At 35.8% G+C, this 23,694-nt stretch overlaps 1 protein-coding gene across 2 annotated transcripts in view; it reads right to left on the bottom strand.

Moving 5' to 3' along the window:
• Positions 1-552: 552 nt before the first annotated feature.
• The window catches only part of LOC150104519 (splicing regulator SDE2), a 231,629-nt gene continuing 208,487 nt past the window's right edge, over positions 553-23,694 (bottom strand). For both annotated transcript variants that reach the window (XM_090395712.1, XM_090395714.1), the window contains exon 9: positions 553-825. The gene's annotated coding sequence lies outside the window, so the exon portion shown is untranslated. The remainder of the gene's footprint in view (positions 826-23,694) is intronic.

The following is a 23,694-nucleotide window of genomic DNA, read 5'->3' as shown; positions in this document are numbered from 1 at the left end:
AACATCGGCCAAAATTACTCAAAAAAAGAACAAGAACACTGGATGCATGTTTTAATATGCATAATATCGGTTAAATTTCTTGCAAAAGAAAACATATCGTTCAGAGGAAGTTCATATACTCTATATACAAATAATAATGAAAAATTTTTGAAACTGATTGAATTATTCTCAAAATTTTTAGTATTACAAAAACATGTAGAACGCATAAAAACAATGAAATTCGCGTTCATTATTTAGGGAAATGTATACAAAACGAAATCATTAATATATTGAGTAATGAAATTTAAAAAAAAAATTGTATCTAAAATAATGAATGCTAAGTATTTTTCAATAATTGTTGATTGCACCACTGATATTTCGCGGCAGGAGCAAATGTCCTTAATTGTAAGATGTTTCTATAAAAGAAAAAAAGGAAGAAACTGAAGATATTATACAACTAGATGAAAGAATTCTAGATTTTATTAAAATTAATAATACAACAGGAAGGGGTATGGCAGAAGTAATTTTAAAATTATTAAAGAAAAAAACTTAAATATTCAAAATATCCTTGGTCAGGAGTATAACAATGGGTCAAATACGAAGGGGAAGAATGCAGGGGTACAAGCACTTTTAAGGAACAAAAATCTTAGAGCATTTTTTGTTCCGTGTTGTACACATTCCTTGAACTTGGTATTGAGCGATGCTGCAATGCAGATACGGTTTTATTTTTTGACATTATTCAGTCAATCTATAATTCCTTTCGTCATCGATGGGAAGTTCTTCTAAACCACATCCAAAATTTTACTTTAAAACCTTTATGCACGAGATGGGAAAGTCGCGTTGAAGCTGTAAAAACAATACGAAATAAGTAAAAGAAATACATGCAGCTTTAATTTTCATCACAGAAGATGACAGCTTAATTGGGCAACAAGGCATTAAAACAAAATTGGAAGCTAGTTCATTAGCAAAAAAAAATAATTCTTTCAAGTTTATATTTGGCACATTTGTTTGTATGATATTCTAAGTGAAGTCATTGCATCTTGCAAACAATTAGAAAATATCACTTGCAATATTATGGAAGCCTTGAAATCATTTGATGTCACGAAAAAATTCTTGACGTCATACAGAAGCGAAATTAGTTTTTGAAGCCCATAACTTTGCTCTAAATATTGGTTAAATGCTGATTTCCAAAAACTAACCACACACGAACTCGACATGTAAAAACTCAGTTCGATTATGAATGTCCTGACGAATCAATTACTAATTTTGGGCAACAGTTTCAAATTAATTTTTAATGTAATTCTTGATTCGGCAATAACATCAATTACTGAGAAATTTGAACACAGCTAAATAAATATAAATCAATTTTTGGGTTTCTCTTTAACATTGGTAACTTAAAATTTATTATTATTATTTCGGGAAACTCCAGGAGTCCTTAGACTCATCGAGGGAGGCCCTAAACAGTATCTATCATACCTTGCCCTGAACTCGTTCACTGTCATAGCACCCACAACAGACTCTGGCAGCTTATTCCACTCATTTGCCACTCGAAAAGTAAAGAACCCAGCTCTAACACTCCTGCTAACCACACTCTTGCCCAGCTTCCATAGGTGTCCCCTAGTTCTCCCACCACTAGTCCTGATCTCAAAAATATCCTCTGAATTAATCCTATAGAATCCCTTTAGCAATTTGAATGTTTCAATCATATCTCCCCTCCTCCGCCTATCAACTAGTTTCTGCAACCCACAAATCTTCAACCTGTTCTCATATGGTTCATTCCATAGACCTGTTATCATCTTAGTCACTCGCCTCTGGATCCTCTCCACCTCCTCCCCATCAAGAAGGAACCGAGGTGAGCAAATCTGGGCATAGTAGTCGAGATGAGGTCTTATCAAGGCTCGGTACAGAGGTTCAATAACTTGCTTGTCTCTGCTCGTCAAGGTATTTTTCAACAACCAAGTGAGTTGATAAGCTAATTTAGCTACTTTTGCAATGTGCCCCCTAAACTTCATCTCCCTATCCACCAACACTCCCAAGACCCTGGCCTCATCAATCTCTTGGAGTACAGTTCCACCAATGTGGTATACTGCTGCTAATCTTTTCACCGCAAAATGCATAACCTTACATTTTGTCACATTAAATTGACATCCATTCTCCTTAGCCCAGAACTCCAATCTATCTAAGTCATCCTGCAAGACTTTGACATCTTCTGCATTCACTATTGCCCTACCCAACTTTGCATCATCAGCGAACAAATGAGTTGTTCCACTTAGATCCTTCCCTATATCGTTAATGAACAGATTAAACAGCAGTGGTCCAAGAACAGAACCCTGCGGCACACCACTAGTCACAGGCCGTCTTTTGGACTCTACTCCTGAATAAACTACTCTTTGATATCTCTCCATCAACCAACCACCTATCCATCTTACCAACTCTATATCCATTCCCATATGTTGTAGTTTACGGATTAGTATTCCATGTGGTATCCTGTCAAATGCCTTTGCCAGTTCCAGCAGTATCACTGTAAACCTATTTCCCTTATCCAGTTCAGCCGTCACCTTGTTATAAAACTTGAGCAAGTTACTGAAGCATGATCTACCCTTCACAAAGCCATGCTGTCCCCTGTACAGTATCTCGTTTTCATCAATCCATTCCTGTATTTTTCCCTTGACTACTTTCTCTAAGACCTTGACAACGACTCCTGATATGCTGATTGGTCGGTAATTTGCAACCGTAGTCTTGGATCCTCCTTTATGCAGTGAAACTATTTTCCCCTCTTTCCACACCTTCGGGACTAAACCAGACATGAGACTCAGATTAAACAACATGGTCAAAGGCACTGATAATTCTTTAGCCGCTTCACTCAAGACCCGTGCCGGTATACCATCCAATCCCACAGATGTGTTCACATTAAGGTTCTTTAATAGACTAGTCACCTCCACTTCATTCATCACTATTCCCGTATAAACTAATGGTTCCTTCATTTTTTTCAATGTTACCACCTGGATGATATGCTTTTGCAAAGTGCGTGCTCAGTAACTCCACTATATCGACTGATTTAGTGACCTCCTTACCATCGTCATTCCATAAAATTATTTTGCCGTGTACAGTTTTTTCTTGCTTGCAGCATATTGAAAGAACTGTTTGGGATTCTCTTTTACTTGCAAAGCTAGTTTCCTTTCATAATCCGCTTTTGCTTTTTTTTTACCACACTCGTTACCTTTCTGGCCTGCACTTTATACCGTTCGTGTGCCTGCAGGTCATCCCTTTCTTTAAATTCCCTCCACAGTTGTTTCTTTTTTTGCAGCTCAAGCTTAATGGTGTTATTCAACCATTTAACTCCTACATGTTTTACTATTCGGACCCTAGGTATACAATCAGCCATAACCTCCTGTAAATGCTCCTTGACCACTTCCCATGCTCTATCGACGTCCAGCCCTTGCAGTTGTACATGCCATGGCACTGATCCAAGCAATCTCAGCAATTTGATAATGATACAGTAATAAAAGCTTGTTTCGACTTAGAAACTGTTCTGTCTGATGATGATCAAAAAGATATTTCAGCAATAGATTTATTAGATGAATTAAAGATATTGTCTCGGAGGATATCAAATAATTATTCTCCCAAAGAAATATTAAATTATATTTGTGCAAATAACTGCATAAGTCTTTTTCCTAATGTGTACACATTACTACGAATTCTTTTAACAATCCCAACTACAGTTGCAAGTGCAGAGCGCAGTTTTTCTAAATTAAGACTTATTAAAAATTATTTGACGTCCACAATGTCCCAGGAGAGATTAAATGTCTTAGCTACTTTATCTAATGAAAGTGACATAGCAGAGACATTAGATCTAGAAGTAGTAAAGTCTTTTGCCGAAATTAAGGCTAGAAAGGTTTCTTTTTTTAAATAATTAAAACTGTTAATTTTTAATTTAGATTTTTTCATATTTGTTTTGTCATATTTAATATGATTTATGTAATATAAATTGTGTTAAAAATATGTACTCATTATATAATAAACACAAAAATATTTTATTTATTACATTATTATTATTTATTTATTCACTATATATATATATATATATATATATATATATATATATATATAGATGCATATACAATTTCGACCGAAGGGTGGAAAAAAAAATCTTGCCCACACTCAAAAATTTGCTTGGGCTGGCGCTGCTTCTAGCCTGCTGCTTATAATTTTCATAACAACATCCTTATATGCACATCTTTTTCTTATGAATTTCTTGCTTAATAATAGTATACATCCATTTTACTCCTACCTTATTTATTCTTTAAGATCTAGGGACAAATTCTGATAGTGCATCATTTAAGTATTTTTAAATGCTTCCCATGACTGTGAATATTCTTCCCGTCCAGCAAATCCCATTCCACTGAACTCAGTATCCTCCTCAGATGGTCATAATTCTTGCTTTGTGGTTCAGCATGTCACTTTTCCTGAACAGAACATTCATAAACTTACTCACTTCCCAAGTGAGTAAGTTTATGAATTGATCACTGTCACTAACCAGGGGCATAATAGTTAACGTCTTTAACTGAAAACCCCCTCTGACACTATAATCTGATCTTAACACTCTTTGACCACAAGTTTCTTCTCTTACATACTGCTCGAGGAAGTCATCTCGCAACAAATTCAGCTCAATAAATTCAGTTTCGTTCTTCTCATGTGATTTTACAGCTACCCAATCAATCTTGATATAATTAAAGTCCCACATTATTACTTTTTTTGCACTCATCATTTTTGATGCATATCTTCATCACTAACAACCAACAATCCACCAGGTTTGTGACAACTCCCCACTATGTATTTACATAGTGGGGTGTTGTCACAAATAGATGGCTTGAAACTCATTGATACATAAGTTGCTACTATTGCAGTCATGGCCATATAAAACCCACTTATATAAGATATTACACCATAACAGGAGAAAAGGTGAGAATCTATGCATAAGAGACCAGGTTATGCAACTGTGTTAATGATATGAATGTGAACATAATCATAGAGATGGTTCTGGTGAAAGGATAATTGTATGCTCGTCCGGTTTGAACTTGTGCAAGGATATCTACATAAATGGGGCACTACATATGAATAGGGATCTGTAAGTTGTCCAACTGGATCATGCAAACTATTGAGATGAGTATGCAAAAAAAAAAAAAAACCTGGAGTTTTTTTTGTGGCTTTCCTGTACAACAAAAAATGCCCTCATAGAATCATCTGCTGCATTTAATTTAGGAGGAAAGAAACCTAAATGTAAATACAAAAAGTAGCAACAACCCCCCCCCCTCCCCTTCCTTGCAAAGAATATGGTGGTAGCAGTGAAAACTTTAATGCTGTATTTTTAGACAAAATTTGAGGTAGCATTAAATGAACTGTCTTTGATAAAGTGAAATACCATTTTCAATAATCACATCACTTATTATTAGTTATATTGTTCTTTAAATAATGTTAACTCTCACAATTATTTAATTTTAAATCCTTAACAAAATTTTTCTTCAAACCAAGATTAATACGGAAGGGAACGTTTTCAGAAATATGAGTGATGCCGAATGTTTCTCATTTGCAAAGAATGACATTGACTCCTGTTGAACTGCATAATGGTCCATTTTCCTACTTATGTATAAAGCAACATTTTGTGAAGCATGTCCATTTATAAGGTCATCGCAAATGTTTCACCCGTATAGGTAATATATTTAAACTTATGTGAATACTTTTTTTATGTGCAGATGTCACCTTGCAAAATTCACATAGAAAATGCCAGATTATATGGATTGGAAAATCAGCCATGGCATTCTGAGTGGTAGCCACACACATTATTCTTCTTCTCTCTGTCAGGTGTCTTCTCCCTCCAGGAGAATGACTACCATGTGTCTCCACCATGTTCTATTCTGCGCCTCTCTGCTGCATTCCTCATATGAGAGATAAGTCCAGTCTTCTATATTTTTCATGCGCTCGTCTTTGTCTTCTTCTCATTCTCTTTCCCTCAACAGTTCCTTAGAGAAGTGTCCTTTGTAGGCAGTTATGTCTCACAATATGTCCAAAATATCTGACTTTTCTCTTTTTAATTTCTTTCATCAGGCTCCTGTTGACAACTGCCATCTCTAGTACCTCTTCATTTGTCTTTTTTTCTTTCCATAATATTCTCATAATTCTTCGCAGCATCCACATTTCAAAGGCCTCTAATTTTTACACACTCAGATTGGATAGTGTCCATGTCTCTACTCCGTATAATAACGTAGACCATATGTAGCATTTGGAGATTCTTAGTCTTGTTTTCAGATTTAATTCTCTAGATGTTTGTAGATTTTTCATACTGTTGAAAGTTGACCTTGCGATTTCAATCCTTTTTCTAATTTCATCTTCTGTCCTGCCTTTCTCTGTGATCAAGTGTCCGAGGTATATGTATTTTTGCACCTGTTCTAATTTATTTCCTTTTATATCGATGCATATTTTTGGTATTTTCTTTTCTCTTGAAATTATCATGATTTTTGTCTTTTTAAAGTTGAAACTGAGGCCATACTGTTCGCTATACTTGAGGGTTTCATCTATAAGAGTTTTAAGGTTATTTGTTTTTAGCTAGAAGAACCGTGTCACCTGCATATCTTAGGTTATTAATATTTCTGCCCTCTACAGTGATTCCTTTAAGGTTACTAATTTTATTAAATATTTCTTGTGTGTATAGGTTAAAGAGAATCGGAGAAAAGACACAGCCTTGTCTCACACCTTTCTGAACTGGGAATTCTTCTGAGGTCTCTATTTATTCTCAAAGATGCAGTCTGTTCCCAGTAAAGATTAGTTACCAGCCTAATGTCTTTTCCATCCATGCCTATTTTTGAAAGAATTTCAATTAATTGTTTATGTTGGACATTGTTGAATGCCTTTTTGTAATTTATGGAGCAGAGGTACACATCTTTTTGTTTTTCTAGATATCTTTCTATGATTGTTCTGACGTTGAAAATACCTTCTCTTGTACCTACATTTTCCTTGAAGCTACTTTGTGTATAATTTATTTCTATGTTTATTTTTCTTTTATTTCTTTCAAGAATAACGTATAGGAGGACTTTTGATACTTGACTGATGAGGCTGATTGTCCTGAACTCTTCACATCTTGTAGCTTTTGTTTTTTTGGGGGGAATTGGAACGAAAATTGAGTGATTAATATCTTTGGGTAGAAATCCAGTCTCGTATATTTTATTGCATAATTTTGTTAGAAATTTCAGTCCTCCTTCATCGAAAGCCCTCAACCATTCTGCCAAGATGTTATCTATTCATGCAGCTTTGTGGTTTTAGTTTTCTGACGGCATTTTCAACTTCATAGAGTGAAATGGATGGTCCTTCTAAATCAGTCTGTTCAGGAATATTATTTCTTTGTTCCTCATATAATTTCCTTGTGTATTCAATCCATCTTTCCATGATTTCTTTTTTATCCATTAGAATATGGTCTCTTGCGTCTCTAGTGACACTTGCATGGTTTGCTGTATTTGTTCTGCTTGTCATTTCTCTGATCTTTTCATGCATTTCTCTGCTTCTGTGTTTTCTATCAAGGTTTTCTATATCTATACATTTATATTTAATCCATTCCTCTTTGGTTTTCCTGCATTCTTTTTTTATTTCTTTATTCATGCTTTTATATTCAGGTTTATTTTTAACTTTTTTTCTTTGTTCCATCAACGTCAGTATTTTTTCATTCATCCAAAGTTTATTCCTTTTCCTTTTTTAATTGTGGGAGTGTATTTTTGGCTGCTTCATTGATGCTATTCTTGAATGTTTGCCATTTAATTTCATCAATTGGCGTTCTATTTTCTGTGTGAGTTGTGGTGTCAGACTTCAGGGATTTTGTGAATTCTTTTATAAAGCAATCTTTAACATCTTGGTTGTTAAGTGAGTCTGAATTATAAGTTTCTCTTATGAATTGTTGGCTTGGTATCTTAAATTTTATTTTGATTTTTGCAATCACTGGGTTGTAGTCCGATCTTATGTCTGCTCCAGGATATGTTTTTGTTTGTGTTATTGCATTTCGGAATCTTTTGCTTATTATTATATATAGTCAATTTGATTTCTATAGATGTCCCCAGGACTTGTCCAGGTATATAGTCTTCTGGGAGGATGTTTAAACAGTGTATTGGCAATTATTAGGTCATTGGTTTCACAGAATTAAATTAATCTTTCACCTCTTTCATTTCTGATTCCAAGCCCTTGGTTTCCCATGCAAAATGAATTTTTTCTGAGCCCACTTACACTTCCCAGTTTCAAGCTCTTCTTCCATGTAGCTATAAGAGCTGATGGTTGCAGGGGTCTCAACCACATCTCTAACTTCATATTGTGACATGGTGTGTTTCATGGTTGACAATAGATAAATACGTGGTGAGGCTCCGATCTCTTCCACGACGGCTGGCCACAAGTCCCTTAGATGTCAGGAGTGTGCCCTCGATGTGACGCACATCTTGCTGTCATGCCCTTGATCAGTCAGTGTTGATTCTTCTGCCATCTTGGCCATTCCAGACTAAGTGCACATAAAGGGGGGACATTCCATATTTACAGCATTCTATAAAGCTGATACCCTCACTTAGTTTAGTCCGCCAGCCGAGACGGTTTACTGGGGTGTGGCCGCTGGTGTGCACTACTAACTTCTTGAAGCCATAAGTGAGAGTTGAGTGTATGTGAGGACCAGAGCCCAACATCCTGATCCTGAGATCAGCGGCTGACATTGATACTAAGGTGCTACCTCTCCATACATTCTTCTTAGTAGTGTAATAACACTTAGTGCATCACATGGCATAAGCCTTGTTCCTCTGCATCCCCTAGAATGCTCATCTAAACTGACTCAGTTTTCATATTTTCCTTAACAAAAGATACTTTTTGTATTTTCTTAGGCAAAGAGAAAAAAAAACTAGAATAATATGGTTCATTTTTGTATTCAGCATATGCAAATATTAAAATTATCAACTTCTGCCTAAAGGTAAACTTAAATCTTGTAAAATGTAAACAACACAAGTAGTTTACATTTTATTCTCTAATTATCAAACCTGTCATTAATATTAATAAACATACTTGATTTCAGGTGTATTTATTAAGGAATAAACGACTATTTTTAAATAATGTTACTCTTTACAAAAAATTTTGTACTCGCCCTGTATTCATTTTTGATAATCAAGATCATTATTCTCCTTAGGAGAATGAAAATTTTCCATACACTGGTGTAAGTTGATATCACATTGATATCATATTTGTTCTTTTAATCTTTGGCAAGATTTTTAAAATGCTAGAGTGAAATGCTTCTCATGAAACTGAAGAAGCAATTGAAGGAAAGTGAAAAATTTAAGTATGGCATAAGTATGACATCACGTAAGGACAATTCCTAAACACTGATTTATATGTATATTTGTTCTTTTTCTGTTGTCTAGTGGAGCGGGTAAACGTCTTCAACGTTTAGAAAGCCATGTTGTCACATTAGCCAGAAGTGTCGCTCATCTGTCCTCAGAAATGAGAACTCAACACGTGCTGATTCAAGAGCTTGGGAATGTTAGGCGAGAAGTAGCATGGTTGCAGCAAAAGATAAGAGAAATTGAACTGACTGCAGATGGAGCTGGAGGACTGAACTACCTCATGCAGTTTGATAAAGACACCTATCTTTCTCTGTCCAAAGGCTGCTCACTTTCAACACTGCAGGGCCTTCTTAATCCAGATAGAGCAAAGAAGTTAACAAAGTAAGTATGCCAGTGCTATGTCACCACTCACATAACAGTAGTACTAATGAAATTAGCTGTTTTTTTAGATAATCCAGAAACACTGCTCAAGAGATAAAATTTGGTTATCCTTCGAACCACTTCAGGTGCCACAGTGAAATTAAAACCCACAGCATTTTGGTTGAGCATGAAGATGGTATCCATTATGTCTTCACTATTATTTAGAGACAAAAAAATAGTGTAAGATATTCTACTTGCTATTCAAAATATGATTACTAAGTGACATTTTAAGGAATTACTCATGAGTATGACCACCTACATGTTGGGCCTCCTTTTAGAACTGAACTACCACAGATGGTGTCCTCAGTTATTCTGAACCAAGTAGACAAAATAACATCCCAAGGTCAACAACCAAGTGAGGTATTGCCGTTGACCAGTGAATGTTGTTTTTCACATTATCCCACAAATGACTAATATTCAATGGGATTCAAATCAGAAGAATTTGGTGGCCAGGGAGTACACACAAAATGCATATTCTTTGAACCATGATTGCATAATGCAATCCTTTTGATATGGAGCATTTTCCTGCTGGAAACATCCAGATCCATCAGATCATGCTGTCATCATGTAGAGCAATACTTGGTCTAAAACAACCGTCCCCCCCCAGCAAAGTAAGTATCAGTGGTCAAGGTGTGTTCAGATGGAGATGAGAGGAGCCAGTTCCACAAGAGCAATACCCCATACCAGGATACACCAGCCTGTTTCTGGCTTGAGTATATGTCCTTATTCGCATGAAACTAGTATGAGATTGATGCATTTATCTGAAAGTGTGACGAATGAACCTCTAAATGCAATGTAAAGGTAACCAAATTTGTATCTTCACCATTCAGGACGTGAATGCTTAATATGACAAATTATTCTTTAATGGGGGTTCTGTTAGTAGTTATGCAGATTACACAGATTTCCAAGGGAAAAAAAATAACATATAGATATTAATTTGTGTAATATGTAAGTTATAAACTTAAATTCAATCACCTCTAAAATTCTCAAATCATTTGATAAGAGTAAAATCAAATGATACGCTCCTACCACAGCTGGCTCTAGGCATTCACAAAGCAAGTTCGTGTTTGCCATGGCACACATTTAAAGGCAGCAGTCTGTCAATATATAAAATAATTTTTTTTCTTAGAAATCCTCAATATTGTAATTTTGTGATTATATTAAAATATAATTTGACTACATTAGTAAGAGAAGTATTAATTTAATGAAATACAAATTTGTTCTTTTTTTTCCTTCAATTTTGAAATAAAAAAGGATGGCAAATAACTTGGAGCACGTTGACTCATATACCATTTTTCAGGAATAATAACATTATTCACGAGTAAATTAATACAAGTATACACAATATTATATACACTCTCAAACAACTATTATAATTTTGGTGCTCTCTTTTAAAATGGCAAGTAAACCTAGTCTGTGGCCAAGAAAGTTAAGCAATTCCCTTAACAGATTCTTTCTGAACCCAGATAAGATTGTATAACTTCATAATAGTAATATTTCTTAAATTCTCAAAGCTACAAGTTACCTGATCAAGAAATGTAAAGACGCCATGCATATAGGACTGCATTTGAATGTTTCTCTGCTGTTCCAAACAATAGAGGGTGGTACATAAAGGAAAACTTTATTTTTTAAGTACATGGAACTAAAAAATAAACCCTATTATCTGCTTCATCGAGGTGGTTAGTGCTTCAAAGCATCTAGTTGATGATTGATAAAAACCTGAAATTTAGGGGACATATTGCAAAGGTGGTGAAGGTGACACAGAGGATTGATGCAATAATAATAAGGACGTTGACCTACAGAGATAAAACGGTTATCATTCCGTTGTATAAGACCCTGATCAGACTACTGTTCTCAGATTTGGTCCCCAGGATTTGAAGGGGATAAATTAACTGTGGAAAGGATACAAAGGCGGATATCAAAGATGGGTTCAGGACTGTACAACGATAGTTATGAGGATCAGATGACGGAATGTGGACTGCAGTTTGGTGGATAGAAGGAGAGGTGATATGATTGAGACTTTTAAACTGTTGAGAGATGGTTACAGGGTTGACACTGGGGAGTTCTTTCACTTGGTTGAACAGCAGGAAGGAGTGATGACAAGAGGCCATCCCTGGAAGTTACGAAAGGAATCTATGAGCAAGAGGGTGAGGAGTGGTTTCTTTGCATGGAGGGTGGTTGAACTATGAAATGCATTGCCTGATGGAGTGGGGAGAGCAAGAACGGTCAATGAGTTTAAGGAGTGGTATGATAGATTGTTTCTTAGGGGGGACCGCCCCCCTTGATGAGTCTTAATAGACTTTGTGTTTCTTAGGAAGGACCTCCCACGATGAGTCTTTTGCCTCCATGGAGGCCTGAATAATAATAATAATAGATCAATTTAAGCCTGATTGTTCAGAATTCACGGCACTGTCAGTGGTAGCATGATTTCGTCAGTCCTCAGAAAAAGAAGATAGATCGTTTACTTGACTGACTTAATTAATCATGTAGTTTCCAGTGCAACTAGCATGATTAATATCTGTAAGGCACGAAAGGTGGTAATTTCATCTCCACTCCTGCCCACTCGTATCTGATTCAGCTGTACTGCAATAACACTTTCAACCTTCCTTAAGGGCTATGTAATTGCCCCAACACGTTCGCTGCCAACTACGAGTATACTGGTAGTTGGTATATGAGCCCCCACAAACCAGCTAAGAATATACTCGTATGACGCTCACCGCCGGCAACGAGATTACCCGTACTAACCTTGAAGAAGTGAAAATGTTTGGCGTGTGGAGCTAGCAGCAAAAATGTGTATACTCGTAGATGGTATATGCTCCTCACAAGCCAAACTACAAGTATACTCGTATGTCGATTACCGCCGACAACGAGATTACCCGTACTGACCTTGAAGAAGTGAAATTGCTTGGCGTATGGGAACAAACTATGCCGAAGTAGCGTGGCAGCGAACGTGTTACGCACTTCTCTCTTAAATAAAGCTATTTCACTTCAGAATTAAGTAAATGCTTGAGACATATAAACTGAGATGTAGTTAGGAGGAGAAGAGCCTATCCTTGGAAGTTATGAATGGTAACTGAGAATAAGGCTTTTTTTTTTCCTTTTGAATGGAGGAGGATGGTTGGACTGTGGAATGTATTACCTGATAAATAAACTGAGATGTAGTTAGGAGGAGAAGAGCCTATCCTTGGAAGTTATAAATGGTAACTGAGAGTAAGGCTTTTTATTCCCCTTTTGAATGGAGGAGGATGGTTGGACTGTGGAATGTATTACCTGATAAAGTAGTGAAAGTATGAACAGTGAATAACTAAATGAAATGGAAAAATATACTGTGTTCTGTAGGATGGGCTTGCTATGATGTCTTGACTCCATGCACGTTCTTAATATTTTATTTATGCACGAACTTTTCTGTTAATAACGATTTGTATTTTACTTCTCATTTGCAGTCTTCATAAGTGATTAACATCTTATATATACACACACACATAAATCTGTGTGGTGGCCTTTTAAGGTTATGTTTAGGCCTTTATCCGTTAATTAGCATTCTTTTTATTTGAGTTTATTTTTAATCAATTTCTATTTCTTCTACCAAACTTTTCCAAGATCCCATACAACCATTGTTGTATGAGGATGGTCTGAAAAGTTCTCGATCTCACAATGAAAAAACGAATTTATAATTTCAAAATTATTTTTATTTTTCAGCATAATCTCCCTTAGAATAATGCATTTATTCAAGTGAAGCTCCAGCACTATTATCCTGTTCCTATAGTGGTTCTCAGTAATATCTGCAAAATACCCCTCTACAGCTGCAATTACCTCTTGATTCAAAGAAAAATGCTGACTAGCGAGGAAGAGTTTTAGTTTTGGGAAGAGATAGAAGTCAGAGGGAGCCAAATCTGGAGAATAGGGTGGATGCTCCAACAATTCATAAAGCAGATCCCTTAATTTTCCCATTGCCAAAACACCTTTGTGGGCAGGTGCATTGTCCTCATGAAAGATGATTTTTTAATTCTGCAAACCAGGTCTTTTCTCACGGATGTTTTCATCTAGTCTGGTTAAAAGATCGGAATAATATTCGCAGGTTATTGTTTTGCCCTTTTCAATATCATTGATAAACAAAATGTCTCAAGCATCCCAAAATACCGATCCCATGACCTTTCCTGCTGATGGAACTGACTTTGTTTTCTTTGGTGCTGAACAGCCGGCTTGTCCACTGTTTTGACTGTTGTTTGGATTCTAGTGTGTAATGATGAATCCAAGTCTCATCCATAGTAATAAATCGACACACAAAATCAGTTTTATTCTTGTTAAAACATTCCAAGCACTGTTCAGAGATTTTCATGCAAGTGCATGTTTGATCTCCTGTGAGCAAGCGCAATACCCATCTTGTGCAAAGCTTCTTCATTTGCAATTCTTCACTTTTGCTTCAGACAGCTGTATAAAACAAACTACTTGATAGAATGACTTGCAATTTTACATGGATGCTTATAACAGATGTACCAACTTAGAAGAAATAAAATCTTGCCAATAGTGTTGCCATCTATGGGTGAAGCCCAGAACTTTTCAGACTTTCCCTCGTATAATACACATCACTGTCTGACTCCTCTTTTTACATCTGGCCATTGTAAAGTATGTTATTTGATTTTATTACTGATTCCAGTCATATGCATCATTTATTATCCTGAAATGTTCTAAATCCAGACCAGTTTTCTAAGATTCCTGAAAGTTTATCATAAGAGACAACATCAAATGCTTTTCAAAATCTATGAATCAGAGGTAGACCTGTTTTCATATAGCAGCTGAATTGTTGCATATAATTCTAAGATTTATTATTAACACTAGACATCCTTGGAGTCGAAAGACTCATCTTGGAATGTAGATACTGTTAGATACAAAGCTTAACACACTATACTTTAAACTCATTCAATGTATCCTCATTAGCTACACATGCATTCCATCAGCAACCACCTCATGCAAAGAACCTGCTCCTTATGCCCTTGCTCACACCTTCATTTATAGTTTCCTGCGTCCTCTCCTATTCTATGAAAAATTTCTTTTGCATTAACCTTGTAAAAACCTCTTATCAACTTGAATGCCTCACTCATATCCTCTCTCTCATCCTCCTATTTCATAGATTTTCAAACTGCATTCCTTCAATCTGTTTTCATATCTGACATTCCAGAGAACAGTTACTACTTTAGTCACTCTTTGCTGGACCCTTTCTAATTTATCCTTATTATGAAAAGCAGGGGACCAAATCCTGGGAGAGGTCACCTAGTCATATTGCAGAATGCTGTGCAGTTATCTCTCAGATGTGGAGGATCTTAACATGCAGAAATAAAGGTTATGGTTCCGTTGTCCCCCACTCCCAGGTCTCATCTCAACCAACTTCAAAATTTCTCCACCAAGGGTATACTTTACAACACTGAACACAGTCCCACTCATACAATTTATTCAAGTTCTCCTGTAAGCAGGGCTGGCCATCTCGGGGGTGCAATGCTCCCAGGCCCAATGATTGAGTGGGCACAGTCAGTACACATTTGCGGAAATGTAATATATTTCGAATGTGTTTTTTTTTTTTTTTTTTTTTTTGTTTTCCTGTGCCAAAATCATTTGCAAGTAAGAGGTTTTACAATACGTTTATTTCGAATCCTTTAATTTTTACCTTTGAAAAATATTTTAGGGCCCCAAAAGGTTTCTTGCACCAGTCCCTTTATAGAGAAGGCCGGCCCTGCCTGTAAGGCTACACTTCCTTTCTGCACCATCTGCAAACAGTTGTACATCCTTCAATTAAACTCATTCCATTATAATTAATATACAAATTATACATCCATGGCTTCAAAAACTGACTCCTGTAGCACACCACTAGTAATGACTAATCTTTAGGAGTACCGCACCCCTCCATACATAACTTCCTGATATCTATCTAACAACCAATCACTAATCTAGCATCCAATTCCATTACCAACTTGGCGTGTGGCAATCTATCAAAAGCAAGCCTTTACAAAATTAAGTATACCACAGTATATATATATATATATATATATATATATGCCTCTCTCTCTCCAACACTTTCTCTGGAGTTGTGGTTAAACAAATCAGCCTATAGTTTGTAGCCTTTACCTTCTATTCTTGAGACATTAAATTAAGAAATATAAAAACATTAACGCAAGAAAATTTTAATTTGCCAAATATTTCAGTCTGAAATTAACAGACTATCCTCAGTGGCTTGATAGGAACAGTTTTTACAAGGTGGAATACAAACAATTGATCACTCAAAAGTAGAATGAGCCACATGATGTTACATTGCTAAGCACTAAAGAGAGAGAGAAATTTCATCAGAGTGATGAACAAATTATAGGTAATAATTTACAATTTCATATAATAATCTTATTTAGAAATTCAATTAAAGATAAAATCAGACTAATGTCGGAATTAGGTCTCAATTAAAAAAAAAAAAAAAAAAAGCTAGTGTGTTATCCGGATTAAACTTCCCATATTTTTGAAAAGGATAGGCAATCGTTTAGATTCAAGTTAGGGTGTTGAAGTAAGGCCTCAGCACTCACTTTGAATAAGCATTCGAATTTATAGCGATACACAGAACTTGATATACACCAGGCAGCAACAAAATGTCCACCTATTTCCCATCTTCTAAAGATGAACGGTAAAATATTATCCTAAGAAATAATTGAAGCATTGCTTATTAAGCTAAATGTTTTGTAATCAGCACAATTCAGTGAATTTACCTTTTTTGGCATTGGAATAGCTATCGTGTTTTTTGTAGTTTTTTTAAGCAAGTTGCTAAAATATTAACTGGATGATACCTTTTATCTTCAATTAAATCTGGACTTGGCATTTTATTTTTCATTCTTCACTTAGAATTATGGAATCATCAGTTTGATTCTCAATGTGTTTTTAGGTCGTCCTTGTTGTCAAAATATGGGTCTTTAATATATTTTTCTCGGCATAATAGGCTGGCCTGGTTGGCCGAGAGGTTAGCATATCCACTTTCCCAGCCAAAAGGCTGTGGGTTCGAATCCTGCCATGGATGTTTGTGATTGTCTGTGAAAATACTAGTGGTGGTCGGTAGATAGAATTGTTGTAAGTGCAATTAGTTGTAGAGTAGGTGTTCTCCCTCAATGAGTCTTTTGACTCCCTGGAGGTGTCACATAATAATACGATATGTCTCTTAGAATAATTAATAAAGTTTTTATTATTATTATGAACATCTGACCTCCATGTAGTCAGACTCATTGTGGGAGCTACACACACAATGCTCATACACCCATGGCTTAAACTGATTCATTGTCTACATCAATATGCCCTCAAGAGAGGCATTCAACTCTCCATGCAAAGAACCTACTTCTCACTCTTCTGTTCACACCCTCCTTATACAGTTTCTAGCAGTGGCCTCTTGTTCTATCCTCTCTCCCATACCATTAAAAATTTATTCCATGTCAACCTGATAACAACCCCCTGACTATCTTATGTCTCAATCATATCCCCTTCCTTCTATTCACGAGGCTTTGCAATTTACATTCTCTCATTTTGTCCTCATACTCCACATTCTAAAGACTACTAACCACCTCTGTGAATCTTCTCTGGACTCTCTAACATCCTTGTCACCGTGAAAACCATTGACCAAAAATAAGGCCCGATACCTTATATGATGTCATCATAGCTTCTTTATTTCTGCATATCAGGCTTCTCTGCATCATTGCCATTATCCAATGTGATGTCTTCACAACATGTGCAACGTGGTCCCTGAATTTCAGGTCCTTATCCACCACCTCCCAGATCTCTCACATCTCCTAAGTTTCACCACCAAGTGTATACTTTGCATCCCATCGTTGCTTGCTAAAATTCCAAAACTTGCGCTTTGCAACATTGAACTGACAATTCCACTTACTTGCTCATTTATGCTATATATTAATGTCCTTTTGTAAGACCATAATATCTGCATTGCTTACCCCATTTTTGCATCATCTGCATATCACCAGTTAAACCCATCCTAATATCATTAATATACAAATCGAACAATAATGGTCCCAAAATTGACCCCTGGGGCACACTGCTGGTGACCCTCTTCTTTTGGGATACTGCATCCCCACATCCAACTTTCTGATACCTATCTGACAGCCAGTCACTGATCCAACTAAGAAGTCTGTTATCTAATCCCATCCATTTTAATTTATTTAACAGCTTGTTGTGTGGCAGTTCTGTCAAAAGCTTTTGCAAAATCAAAATATACAACTGTATATGCATCTTCCTTGTTTAAGGCATTTGTCATCTTGTTATAGTACATAAGTTAATAAAGCATGCTCTTTTAACAAACCTATGCTGATGACCACAGAGAATACTGATGTTATCAACCCATTTCTGTATCCTGTTTCTCACCAATCTCTCTAATACCTTCATCACAACTCCAGATATACATATTTGCCTATAATTTGTAGCCACACAGCCTTACCACCATCTTTATGCAGGAGAACAATTTTATCTTCTTTCCACTCCCATGGAACCCATTCTGTTGTAAGACACAGACATGCCAATGCTACTGCCAGTTCCCGTAAGACAAGTGGTAACATGTTATTGACATCAAGGTTATTTATTTCCTCAAATACCTCCTGCTCACTCACATCTGAGTGAGCAGGAGGTCATACAACTGAGGTGTTTGTTCCTTTTCTTAAGTTAGTTCTCAGTTTCTTGACATTTGCCATTCAACCATATTTCTGAGTTAATTCTGTAATTTTCTACTTTACTTAGATCTTTACTTTCTAATTAACTTGGAGTTAATTAAAACTAATTAACTAAAAAACTAATGAGTCAACTATTATTTCCTTATTTTTTGGAGGTATTACATCTTCTGATGTTTGGGAAGATTTTAAGCATTCTAGGATTTTAAAAACAATCAGTTTCAAATGTGAATATCAATCACTTCTGTCATTCTTTAGGTCTATTAAAACATTCCATTTGAGATCTGATAATCTACTTACTCCCTAGTTTTTTTTGTTTGGAATGTCAGATATAGAGTGGAAGATAAAACAATATTGGCTATGTAACAATGAAGGTGGTCTACATTGTGAGGCACCTTTACAGAAGATTTTCTGAATCAGAGATGAGTTAGCAGAGATTTTTCTGCTTAAAACGGTTTTTCATCCTGGGAAAAAAAAAGGGGGGGGGGAGATAACCTGAATCAGAGGAGAAATTCCATTTTTAAAGAAGATTGTTGAGCATTCTCTTATTAGTTCATTTTTGGGATCTCACTTTTGCACAAGACCATTTTTTGAATTAACCTCCTCAGTGGTAAATATGAGGAGTAAATATTGTTTTAATACCATTCGAGGTGTAAGCAGGCAAAATTCCTTGACTAAGGCTATTGCATTTAAAGGATGTTGACTTCACATCAGTTGCCTTAGTTCATTCCTGGATCATAGTAAATTTCATTAGTACCACGTATTAGATGTGATTTCTCTATACCTTCCTTGAGCCATTTCTTTTTCTCCTTATCCATCTCAGAACCTTCTTCAAATCCAACTATTTTCCCTACATCCAAGGGCCATTAGCACGTGAAGGCAGCTGGATGCAATGTATAATGTGAGCTGTTTTTTAAAAGATAATAGTAGTAAGAAAAGATACTGTTTATTTCATGACAAAACTGGTTAAGTTTGCAGTATTCAAATTGACAGTTTCTTGTATAATTCTGTGGTGGCCACCAGTTTGACTACTACACCTAGCCCCCCCCCCCCCACCACCGCCACCATTTAAAGACTACGTTATTCATAACTTAGTTGATGATTTTGAAGCTTGCTATACATGCGGCATGCATGCATTCCATTGTTTAACAATGAGACAGAAATGTATGTGTACATGAAATATAGGCAGTGGGAAACCTAAGTGTCTTGATCTCAGGATTTAGCAGTGGTGGAGATAGTGTTTCAAAAATGTTAGACTTATGTATAGATTTAGCCTTGGGCAGTTTAGCAGATGGTCATGATTGTGTATGTCAACTGAAAGCAGAATATGTGGAGAGAGAGAAATAGAACTGCTAAGTAAGATGGAAGGAATGAAGACTTCAACTCAGTGAATGAAGATCTTGGAAGAATAGGGAGATTGGCCTAGTGTGAGAGGAATGAGTAGATGTAAGAGAATTACATCAGAGAGCAAGGAGGAAAAATGATAGCGGATATTTATCTTGCTGAGTAGAGATGGGAATCGGATGACATAGTTAACTATTTAATAATCAGTTTATTAGGGTTCAATCCTGGTTCTGCTTTATTCCTAGAAGCATAATGAACTTCCCACAATGAATCTTGTAACACCATGGAGCTCAGGAAAATAATAATAATCTCATAGGGCATAACATACTTCCTTTTGGACATGTATATTACTTTGCATTATGAGAGAAAATCCAGACTAGTTTCATCAGTGGAATTGAAAGCCTATGTTAATGCATAGGCTTTTCATATATACAAAAAGGAATGGTGCATCATCATCATCATTATTAAAATAATCTGAATCAGAGATAGTAGTAGAAAGGAGAATCCCAAGGTGTTTTTTGCTATGTGGCGAGTAGGAGGAAAGATGATAGTGGATTTTTATCTTGCTGGGTAGAGATGGGAATCGGGTGACCAAAACAGATGACATAGTTAACTATTTTATGATCGCTTGGTTAGAAGATCATTATCTTTGATTATGAAACTTAGTCCTTGAATATTGAAAATAATTCTTCTGCTTTGATTTAGTTGGTCTTGTATTTTGTAAAATCATGGTGACTGTCTTCATTTTATTGACATTTTCCATTCAACCATTCCACTACCCAGTCTGGGTAGTGACTCTTCTCATAATGCAAAGCAATTTCTGAGTCCCAAAGGAGGTGTGCTACACATTATATTTTCTTTTTCCCTCTTTTACCTTGCAGTGTCAAGGGTTTTCTATTCATTGAACTGCAACTGTACACAAGGATAAGGTGATTAGTCCTATGCCTGTAGAAGCATTGAGTGCTCAAGGCCAGTTTGCCTGATGAAAACCTCCAGATAAACTGGGGAGGAAAAACCTTGCAGTCCATGGCCAAGACTGGCCATGTCATCCTAGATATGTATTGCAGAGGATTTATTAATAATAAATTAATACAAATGTGCATATGCAAAATGATATAGCAATAATAAACCACAGAAGAAAAGATTTACATGAGAAATTTGAAGAACTTAATAGAAACACTAATGAAGTTGGATTACAAATTAACAAAGAGAAGAATATGCAATGTGAAAAAACAATAAATGAAAACATTACAAGATATAACATAGGTGAATACAGTTTTGAACTTGTAGATAGTTTTAAATATTTAGGTTCATTAATAACAAACAAACAATATCTGAAGAAATTAATACTAGAATCATGGTTAGAAATAAATGTGATTATATTTATAAAAAGTTAATGAGTAATAAGATTCTTAATCGTAATTCTAAACTAAAACTTTATAAAACAATTATAAGACCTGTAACAACACATGGATGTGAAACGTGGCCACTAACACAAAAAGATAGATTGAGAATCTTTGAAAGGAAAATATATGGACCAATAAAAGAAGAAAATGGGATATGGAGAATTAGAACAAATAATGAACTTGAACAACTAACTAATGGGGAAGATAATATATAAACCCACAAAGAATAGCATGGTCAGGGTATATAGAAAGAATGGAAAAAATAGAGTTAAAAAAATATATTTGAATGGAAACTATTAGGACAAAGAGAAAAAGATGGACTGATTATGTACAAAAAAAATCTTACAGCTCTATAAGTTAAGAATGGCTAAAAATTGTTCTGCAAGCTAAAACTCAAAGTTGTAAAGCTAGAAGAAGAAGAAGAAATGTGTTGCCAGTATTCTTACCACAAAAAATATGGGATAGAAATAATTTATTGATTAGTCAACTATATTCATGAAATTTACATGTTTCTCATCACCCAGAAATGTAAGTGAATAAACTAAAAAAAAAAAAAAAGATTATAACAGCTAACATAAAAGTGTGCATATGCTATGAAGTTATTTGCTGGTTTGTGGTCTGCTGCGAACTAGTGGTAGCTGCATGCATGTCATGTTTAACTAGAGAAAACCAGACTTGATGTAAAATCATCGCTTGCTTTCTGTTGCACTGTTAAGGATGTTTTGTCGTTTCAGCTGACTCCATGAATGATCTTGAGAAAGTCTATGCAGTTAGCCAAGTGGCTTTGCGCTTTGCAACCACATGCCTGGGGAAGGAGTGTCCTAGGTTCGATTCCCGTCAACGACGCAGGTTTTTTTCTGCCAGTTTATCTGGTATTTTTCATCCCACAAGCAGGCAAACCGGTCCGAGGACACACACAGATTACAGTCAGGAATACTGACCAAGCCATAGGTCTGTTTGTCAGCCTATGCCGGTTCTGGAGCCTGGCTAAAAAAAAATTTTTTTTTTTTTTTTTTGGGGGGGGGGACTAGATGGTAACGTGAACTCTCGTAAAAAGGGGAAACGCTGTATCATCACACGGAATTTAATTTATCTTGAGAAAAATCTAATCTGTGGACTATTTGGGTTTGTTGCCATAATACTTATTTGTTTTCAGTTGTGTGTGTACTGTCATTCCCGATTTGTTTCTTCTCATTCTCTACGTCTTTGATATGTTCCAGTTTGCATACCTGACCTGCCTGTCTGTCTATCCAACGTAGCAGAAACTACAGGTACAATTGATCTTGTAGAACCTAGGTTTGAGAGGTGGATGGTTGGTGTAGATGATGATTGTAGTTGGGGTTCGTTACAGTTCGTGGATTGAGTGGTAGAGACAGAGAGCTGTAGAGTAAATGCCCTCCCTCGATGAGTCTTCGGACTCGCTGGAGGTGTCATGTAATAATAATATCATTCACATAAAGTAAAGAGCTGAGATTAAACCTGATATTTCATATCAGGTTTAATACCACTTTCCTTCATAACCTGATCCATATAGATAATGAATAACAGAGGGAATAAGGTACATCCTTGTCTGACACCAGAGTTAACATCAAACCGTCTTCCTGTACTTTCAATTCTAACTACTGACTTATAACTCAAATAAAGACTAAGTATTGCAAATAATATGACAAAATGTCATTATTTGCATATTGACTAAATATGACAAAGTGCCAAGAGTTTCTCTTGGCACTTTGTCATATGCCTCTTGCAGGTCTACAAAAACTGAATTCAGATCATTGTTATATTTATATTCCCACAGATCTTTGTTATATTTGTCACATTATGACAAATAGTTTCTGAACTATTCATTGTAATGTGAAAATCTGATCCTAATATCCTGTATTTGGCCTGAATCACCAAGCTTCCCTTCCACAATTCTTCTCAACCATTTCTCATATACATTTGCATAATCTTACTAGGAATACTTAGTAAGGAAATACCTCTGTAATTCTCACATTCAATTTTTTATTTCCCTTTTTATTATGGGTACTATTGAGAGCTCTACTCCCAATCATCTGGCATTCGTCCTTCTGAACTATGCAGTGCAGCCACTCTAAGACTTTTATACCTCCATACTTCAGCATTTCTGGTCAAATATCTACTCCTGCTGCCATCAAATATTTCAGCTTTTGATTGATTTTTCTACTTCAGGTATAGATATGCAATGAGGAATACAAGTCTGAGTGTTTTTTACTACTGTGCTGTCATCACTGCTTGTTTCATTTAGCAATTTTTCAAAGTAATTCGTCCATACTTCAAGGATATCTTTTTCTCCTGTTTTCATGTCACCTTTTTCATCTCTAACTCCTTTTACAGCACTCTTTCCTCCATTTCTGAGCTTTATCAACAGCCTCCAGAATACTTTGCCACCTTCCTGATATTTATTTTCTATGTTCTTACCAAAGTCTTCCCATGACTTTTGTTTAGCTAGTTTTACACACTGTTTAGCTTTCTTACATT

Source organism: Typopeltis vanoorti, chromosome 7 (assembly GCF_054136105.1).
Source record: "Typopeltis vanoorti isolate ZY-2024b chromosome 7, IOZ_Tvanoo_1.0, whole genome shotgun sequence".
Lineage (NCBI taxonomy): Eukaryota > Metazoa > Arthropoda > Arachnida > Uropygi > Thelyphonidae > Typopeltis > Typopeltis vanoorti.
Note: the sequence above shows the minus strand (reverse complement) of the source record. Positions and strands in the feature narration are given on the sequence as shown.